The 8,227-nt window shown below is 33.0% G+C and overlaps 1 non-coding gene across 1 annotated transcript; it reads right to left on the reverse strand.

Moving 5' to 3' along the window:
* Positions 1 to 910: 910 nt before the first annotated feature.
* On the reverse strand, positions 911 to 983 carry Trnam-cau (transfer RNA methionine (anticodon CAU)). The gene has a single exon. It is a non-coding gene; the product is annotated as a tRNA-Met (tRNA).
* Between the last annotated feature and the right edge of the window lie 7,244 nt (positions 984 to 8,227).

The raw sequence follows: 8,227 nt of genomic DNA on the forward strand, positions 1-8,227 counted from the left end.
TAACAATGAACATAGATGCCCGTTAGATAACTTACAGTTGATAAGAAAGGGAAGATGGAGAATACTAGTGTATTGAGTTATGTTATTCTTGGTATGAAAGACAAACATGGGAATTGTAATAATATTTACATAAGAGCATCACTCTATGCTAGGGAACAAATTACAACCTGAGCTAAACTAGTATACATACTTCTATATACCATGATATTTGCAAAATGTGACCTAATCATGACCTTGGAGAACAAAGGTTGAAATATACGTATTATGGTAATTCAACTGATAAATAATGTGCTCAATGACATGTTTGACACCGGTGTATTTCATAAAACAAATCACAGCTTTGACGAAGTGGCTGATACTGTACACAAAGGCGATATAACTTTTCTCCAATGGTCAGGAATAGGTCAATATGTTGTTGTAATACTTCACTCTGCACACGCATTATTGTAATTAATTGAACAGAGCACTTACAAACACTTAATTGCTACTTAAGTTTATTATATTTTCATATTCATTATCGTTATGAGAAAAAAAAAAGTAACTTGTCTTTAGAGGCAAGTTTTGAGCAGCCATCTTGATTATGACAGGCATTCAGTACGCCTTCTTTATTGTTTTGTTATATTTAACACGCCTAACAAGATCAAAATAACATTATAATACATAGAATAATGCATATCTATATGTTCAACAAATAAGACTGAAAATGGCTGCCATCTTGGAGATCATCTTGAATTTCTCCAAATCCCAAAAGATACCAGCCCGGCATCATTAGGATTCTTCATCAGTACAGTGTCCCCTAACAAAAACATTGTAACATTTAGTATACACCTTAATGTCAAGTTAAGTGAAAAAATACCACATGTCTGCGGACTACAAGACAAACATGCCCTTGTCTGAAAAAAGAATTAAATGCCCCGGGTGAGGATCGAACTCACGACCTTCAGATTATGAGACTGACGAGCTGCCAACTGCGCTACAGAGGCGTCTTCCGTCTCTTTTTTCTTGTGTTGACATCATGTCATGTTGACTTCGCTTTTAGCAACGTCATGGCATGGCATGTATTAAATAGCATGCTTACACGCTGAACATGAACATGTCATGCGTTACGATCTCGGGAATTGAACAAAACGGAGAAACATTATTACTTTCAGAACCAACAACTTCAGCACAAAATATTGTTTCGAGAAGTATGATATATTATTGTATAGATTGCCTTATCAAGCATACTTAATGCAACTTACAACATATCGTAGAATACAAATGCTGGACATACTTCTACAACCGTTTACAACGCGTCATCTTCTTTAAAAGCCACAGGGCATTAATTTTAAGGAATTCGAAAATCCCGACAAATATTTGTTGGTACACACTTGTTTAAGCAATAGACATGTATACAACTCCATTTTTCTGTACAAGCATCAATTGGAAATTGCTGTATTTATAATTATACAGTAATTGACAGACAAATTTAGTGTTTAAAAATAACTGAGAAAATGAAGAATGTACAATCAGAATCGTTCCAAGACGGTATATTTGTATAGCATATTAAAAAATGTTTTGTTATCTGTCATTTCAAATAAAACTGTATTTGTCTTTTTTTCTCACATAAGATTCCATTGCAAAACCATGGTATGTATAGTAATAATGTACAACATCTACAGGTTAAACAAACACACGTATGATATGCCGCGCACATGAAGCTTACAACAAACATACAAACAATAGCAAGCAACAGTGGCATCAAATCTAATTTATTTTAGAATTGTCATTTTCAGCCACATCGGAATTGTTTCATTTTTCATAACGTTGTTATCACCCTGATCCGAAAAGCGTTGATGTAATAACTATCAGGGGAGTCAATAATGTTGAATCTTTTGATTAAAACCACTTTCAATACATATATTTTGCATGACTAAATATTGATCTTAGACGACGAGTCATCGGAATGATTGGGTATTCGTCTACAAAGCATATGGTATTATTGTTTTCATGGAATGAGCATGCAATTTACTATTAAATACTTTAGATAGAATTATGATGCGTATAGTTGTTATAATTATCGAAAATTGACAACAATGCTTTTACTCAGCAGTGGTATTAAATTTATCAGTGATATAAACGTGCACAAGTAAGATATAAATTAATCAATGTACACGTTGGGAGAAACTGTATTAAAGTGTTAGTTCATTTGTCCCAATATATTACCTTATGATGAAAGAAGCATGATTTAAGATTCTTACTTGATATTTGTATCTAGAATGGTTAAACAAATACAATCTATTGCAATAAGTGTTGACATGAGCACATGATATAATAAGATATATTTTTATTGTGCTGATATTTACGAATGCATACGCAACCATTGGCAAAAAAACTAGTATTGTAGAGGATTCATTGCAGCATCAAACATGGATTATTTTCTCAGCATTCGTAAATTTAATTGATACATGGACACTTGAAGAGGAAATAATAAATGTCAGTACATAGTATAATGGTTGTTATCGTTTGTGTTTTAAGTCTTAAAATATTTATATTTAAAAAATATACCGATCACGAAGGACCCTTGGACAAAATATTGATCATTTAGAAAGCCATAACATGTAATTTGGTCCGAATCCGACGGCTGGGTCCGTAAACAGTTTTAGAAAGCCTGGGTGGTTATCACAATTTTAGTGGGCCCAATGAGGGGTTATCTGTGCCAACACCATGGTCGAATGTGGCCTTTTTACTATATTTGAAATTCGTAACATCGTAAAGCGATTAAATGTTAATGCATTGTTTTTCCCCGCTAATAAACAAATAATGGCATATTGTTATTCATGTTTACAAGGAGCAAGACATAATAGCCCATTAACAAATACCTCGGCTGAATAGTGAGCTAACATTCTTCAGATAAATCTGTAACATGCGAGATGTTTATTACCATTTAAAGTTAAATGATGTTTTTAATGTTCATTAATGTAAATAAACAAATATTATAGTTATCGATATTTCTGTAATAAGTCGAAGCAAATAAAAGGTGAGGGTATGACAGCTGCACTAAGATTTCATCAAACCGATTAACTTAATTGACCGTACATAGATGCAGTAAGGTATATATGTATTAATTTTGTCCCAGTGTTAGCTTTCAGACGGGAACTACATAAGAAATGTTTCGCCGCAAGTATGACATATCGTTTGAGAGTAAGTACTGGTCATCTACCATACTTTAAGATCGTAGAAAATGAATGAACTGTATATATTAAATGAAGAAGAGTCAACACATCACAAAAGGTGTTGAGTTTTTGTATTTTTAAAACACTATTATTGATTGTACAAAAAGTGTTTAACTAGAAAAAAACAGGACGTTTGATTTGTTTGTTTTCAAAGGAAGGTACGTCTTGATTTCCTGTGTAATCTTAATTCAACAGTAAATATGTAGTTAATATTATATTTGCTAATAATACAATTTGATATACAAAACTTCGTTTTAATTGAACGTATACATTACAGATCTTCATAAAATAACAGGAGGTTAGCTATTGTATAACAATAAGTGTCATGTGATGGACTTATACCTTGGTAGACTTCTCCATGAAAGAGATGCGAAGCAATATCGAGGACACTTGTGTTCACAGGCCGGTTTCCTGCTTCCTATGCTAATGTGAAGCTTTCGTGAATCGCAGCAGTACATATAGATGAAAACTCCGAATGGCTTTTCGGGACAGTACTTGGTGGGGATGATTCATATACTGCTTGTCCACAACCTTCTCAGTCTGGTTAATGCTGACGTTGCCATGAAAAATGAAATTATTTCTCCTCAGCTGTTCTGGTTCCATTCTTAGACAGGAGTGCTCCAATGTACATGTACTTGAATCTGGCCATTTCTTTTAGTTTTCCGTCCTTCACGGGGGCCCCTGCACTGGTGTTGTGTTCACCATGATCTTTGACTTTTTCTTGTTGAACACCGTGCTGACTTCTATCCCGTGACTTGAATAATCCTAATGGTGCTATCGAATATGTCATCCCCTTATGCATGTGCACATTTGCAAGGCGTTTACTGTTAAGGTTAGAGTAATCCTATTGAATCTGAAGCAAAGAGCAATCAGAAAATCGGGAAATGACATATTTACTGCATTTGATCTGAATTAAAATGCATTTCGGACAATAAAAAAATTTCATGAGAGATAATTCAGGTGGTTTTAATTCAACGTGTGTTTACGAGTAGCTATAAAACTATGCGTCATATTATTCATTTGATTAAACACATTTTATGTCATTTTCATTGTAACCATCAATGGTCTTGTTAGTCTCAGTTCATACTTTGTCGCTTTAAAATAAGTTTAACCGTTTGTCAAACTGTTAACACCTTTGTAATATAAAACTGTTTCAGTACATGTATCACAAAATAATGATCTTTACTTAGAAAAAGCTATTAGTGTCGGAGAGGTTTCAGATGCGACTGCCATATTTTCAGAATAACTGATGCAAATGTTTACTTAATTAATAGTTGTTTGCTTATTACATAGGCAAAGTTACGAAAGGCATTCATTAGCCGGAAATCGATGTTTTAAGTACTTTATTAGTATGAGATCGTTACACCATGTGAGACGGTTAGCGCAATAAATGGTTATTTAACGAGCGTCGGCTTATTGTTGATGATCAAAGAACCAGTAGAATATATACCTTAGTTTTATATTATGTGACGCAGCAAAATATTTAATTAATGAAATGTTTAGTTGTTTTGTTTTCGTTTTCTATAAATATGGTATTGCAAAATGTGTGCGAGTATCACTTATTTGTGAAGCGTCTACTAAGTACTTGCCAAAACACCAGTTTAAACATCATGGGATATCTACACGTCTTAACGCAGTTATTGTATTTAATCGTGTTATAACATCGCTATAAAACCACAATAGCCTCGCCGTTATTTAATTCTAAGATATGTCTGATATATTGCAAAACGATAAGGCAATTACGTAATATGTGAATTGTCGCAGGTCAAGGCGATAGGTCATTTCAATAATAATTTATACACATACATGTAATCCTCCCTAGACTTTGCTAACTGCAAATACAGTGTGTTACAAGCTTGGTAATGGTAATTTGGTCTCAAAGGAAGGTCGCTTTGAAACAACTAACTGAAATGTCATCAGAATAACAGCCCTCTAATATAATTTACCGATCAAAGTATTTTCACTTTAACGAGGCCATAAACGATGAATTTTATGTTTTATTGCTTGGTTATAGACAAAGTCTAGACATCCGGCAATTAAGTTCAAATATACTATTAGCTTTGCTACATGAAATGGTAAATTGTTAAAATGTATCTTAAAAGTATCAAATTGTATTGTAATTGCCATGCTATTATATATTAAACGAATTTAAAATAGCATTAATTTTGAGGGTTTACTTTGCATTTATTGAACATGTAACGATTGTTCATAGCGTGATGCTGTTATCGTCATGATTATCTTACATCGTCTTAACGTATTTTATGGCCTTTCACATCTGAACATAATATGCATGATATAACATTTAGAACATGATTTTACGAATACAGTAAACTTGTTCAATTTGATATTTGCGTATCAGTTATGGGCAGACGTTAAAAGCGACTGCTCTAAACTACTAAACTAGAAGAAATGCACTTATTTAAATCATTTTACACCGACGTTGTTGTAGCCAATAGACCAGGTAACACATCAGCAATAGGCGGGTCAAACGTTGTCAAGATATGATGGTATGAAGGTGATAGATTACTTACGATATAAGGATGCATTACATGCGCGTTAGTATCCATTATCTGACGGTGTTTCGAAATATTTAGAACACGTTACAAGCAATAATGAACTTAAAAAAAGCTGTACGTGTAAATAATCATAGTTTTGTGTCATCTTTAGTCATAATCGGTCAAGACGGCAAGGTGTCTACCCGACAAGGTATTTAAGGGCCGTGTGTTAATTTAACCTACCGGACATTCGAAGTGGTCATCTCGATATAAATTTCATTTAAACAATCAATTGTATTTGTAATACCAATCATGTGCTCAATCTCACTCTTAATTTTTGTTTACGTTGATAATTCGGAATAAATGGTAAGGACAACACGTTGTACCTATCACTTCACATACATAGTTTTTCATTGAGTGCTTCATCTTGTACACGACAACACATCTCTATTTCGATCTTTTGGCCGTTACCTTGTGTGAATGATGTTGTTAACAGTATAAAAGCAATATATACATATTGTCTTATTGTATTTATTAATTTTTGTTACTTCTTGGGTCATCACAAATCAACAAAAGATAAATATAGTCGTTATATATGGTAAAGTAAATAGCAACTGTTAAAATGTAAAAATTTAAGAATGATTTTGCTCATAAAAGAATAGTCTCTCACATTAGCCAGCGAGGTATTAACCCGAAAGAAAAACATAGTATATATGTGTTAAAGTTAATCATACAGGAGGTTTCATCTTAAAAAGTACAACTGTGTTTTTTTTAACAATGTTTGTATATGAAACTAGAGCCTTAATATCATATCACAATGCCAATAGTTCCTTCTCAGTTTCCAAAAATATCATACTAATATTTCATCTTTGTAACATAAAGGGCACTAAGTAAAGAAGGTTATAAACTTCCACATGTTAAGAAACATATGTACTGGTATAATTGTGATTTTAAGGAACATGTTAAAACGTGAACAACACTGATGATGTTTTACTAAATAAATTTAATGAGGTTTATAACTATGTTTTGATAATGGCTATTGGCTTATGTGAGCGGCGAAGCGCTATATAGAATATATATAATTGCGTTTGTTGGTGTCCAAAAACAAAAAACAAACATTTTCAAAGTTAATAATGTTTGCACACTTAATCGAAAAGGCACAGTATTAACCCCGAGGTGCGGTACGGAACATTTATTAAGTATATGAGACTTTGAATTTTATGAGTTCAAATGGTGTTCAGTAAACTTTGTACTTTCAATAATAAAAGCACGCACTCTGAGACTGTCAATTGCGTGTAAGACAAAATGTTGGCTAACATCATTGAAGTAATTATTATAGATCACGCATAATTGGTGTGCGTTTTTGAGTTTCGAAACCCTATCAAATTATTTGGTATATAAAACTATAAAAAAAAACAACTATATATTATTGTTTACAAAGAAGCATCAATCAAATTATGTTAGAAAGTTTTTCGACATTTACAGTTTGACACTTTAACACGTCCCAAACTAAAACATGTTTTAATAAATCACTAATGTATCATCAATGTATCATCAATGTATCACTGTTTACTAGCACATTGCAGTGGTCCATTGGTAGTACATTAAATGAATCACTAATGGATCACTCTTCTTTTCCCCATGTAAAAGTGATACATTAGTGACCCATTATACTTTAACTTTTAGATAGTGATCTATTAGGGCTTCATTACACTTACAATTCTCAGATAGTGATCAATTAGTGATACATTGCACTTAACATTCTCACTTTGTGATTTATTAGTCATCCGTTATAGATAGTGATAGTTGTAGTAGTAGTAGTGGTAGTAGTAGTAGTAGTAGTAGAAGTAGTAGAAGTAGTAGTAGTTGTAGTAGTAGTAGTAGTAGTAGTAGTTGTAGTTGTAGAAGTAATAGTAGTAGTAGTAGTAGTAGTAGTAGTAGTAGTAGTAGTAGTAGTAGTAGTAGTAGTAGTAGTAGTAGTAGTAGTAGTAGTAGAAGTAGTAGTAGTAGTAGTAGTCGAAGTAGTAGTAGTAATAGCAGTAGTAGTAGTAGTAGTAGTAGTAGTAGTAGTAGTAGTAGTAGTAGTAGTAGTAGTAGTAGTAGTAGTAGTAGTAGTAGTAGTAGTAGTAGTAGTAGTAGTAGTAGTAGTAGTAGTAGTAGTGGTAGTAGTAGTAGTAGTAGTAGTAGTATTAGTAGTAGTAGTAGTAGTAGTAGAGGAAGCTGTAGTAGTATTAGTAGTAGTTGTTGTTGTAGTATTAGTAGTTGTTGTTGTTGTTGTTGTTGTAGCAGTTGTTGTAGCAGTTGTAGTTTTTGTTGTATCAGTAGCGGTGGTGGTGGTGGTAGTAGTAGTAGTAGTAGTAGAAGTAGTAGTAGTAGTAGTTGTAGGAGTAGTAGTAAGTGGTAGTAGTAGTAGAAGTAGTAGTATTAGAAGAAGAAGAAGTAGAAGTAGTAGTAGTAGTAGTAGTAGTGGAAGTAGTAGTAGTAGTAGTAGTAGTAGTAGTAGTAGTAGTAGTAGTA

The sequence above is a fragment of the Dreissena polymorpha genome, chromosome 8 (assembly GCF_020536995.1).
Source record: "Dreissena polymorpha isolate Duluth1 chromosome 8, UMN_Dpol_1.0, whole genome shotgun sequence".
Lineage (NCBI taxonomy): Eukaryota > Metazoa > Mollusca > Bivalvia > Myida > Dreissenidae > Dreissena > Dreissena polymorpha.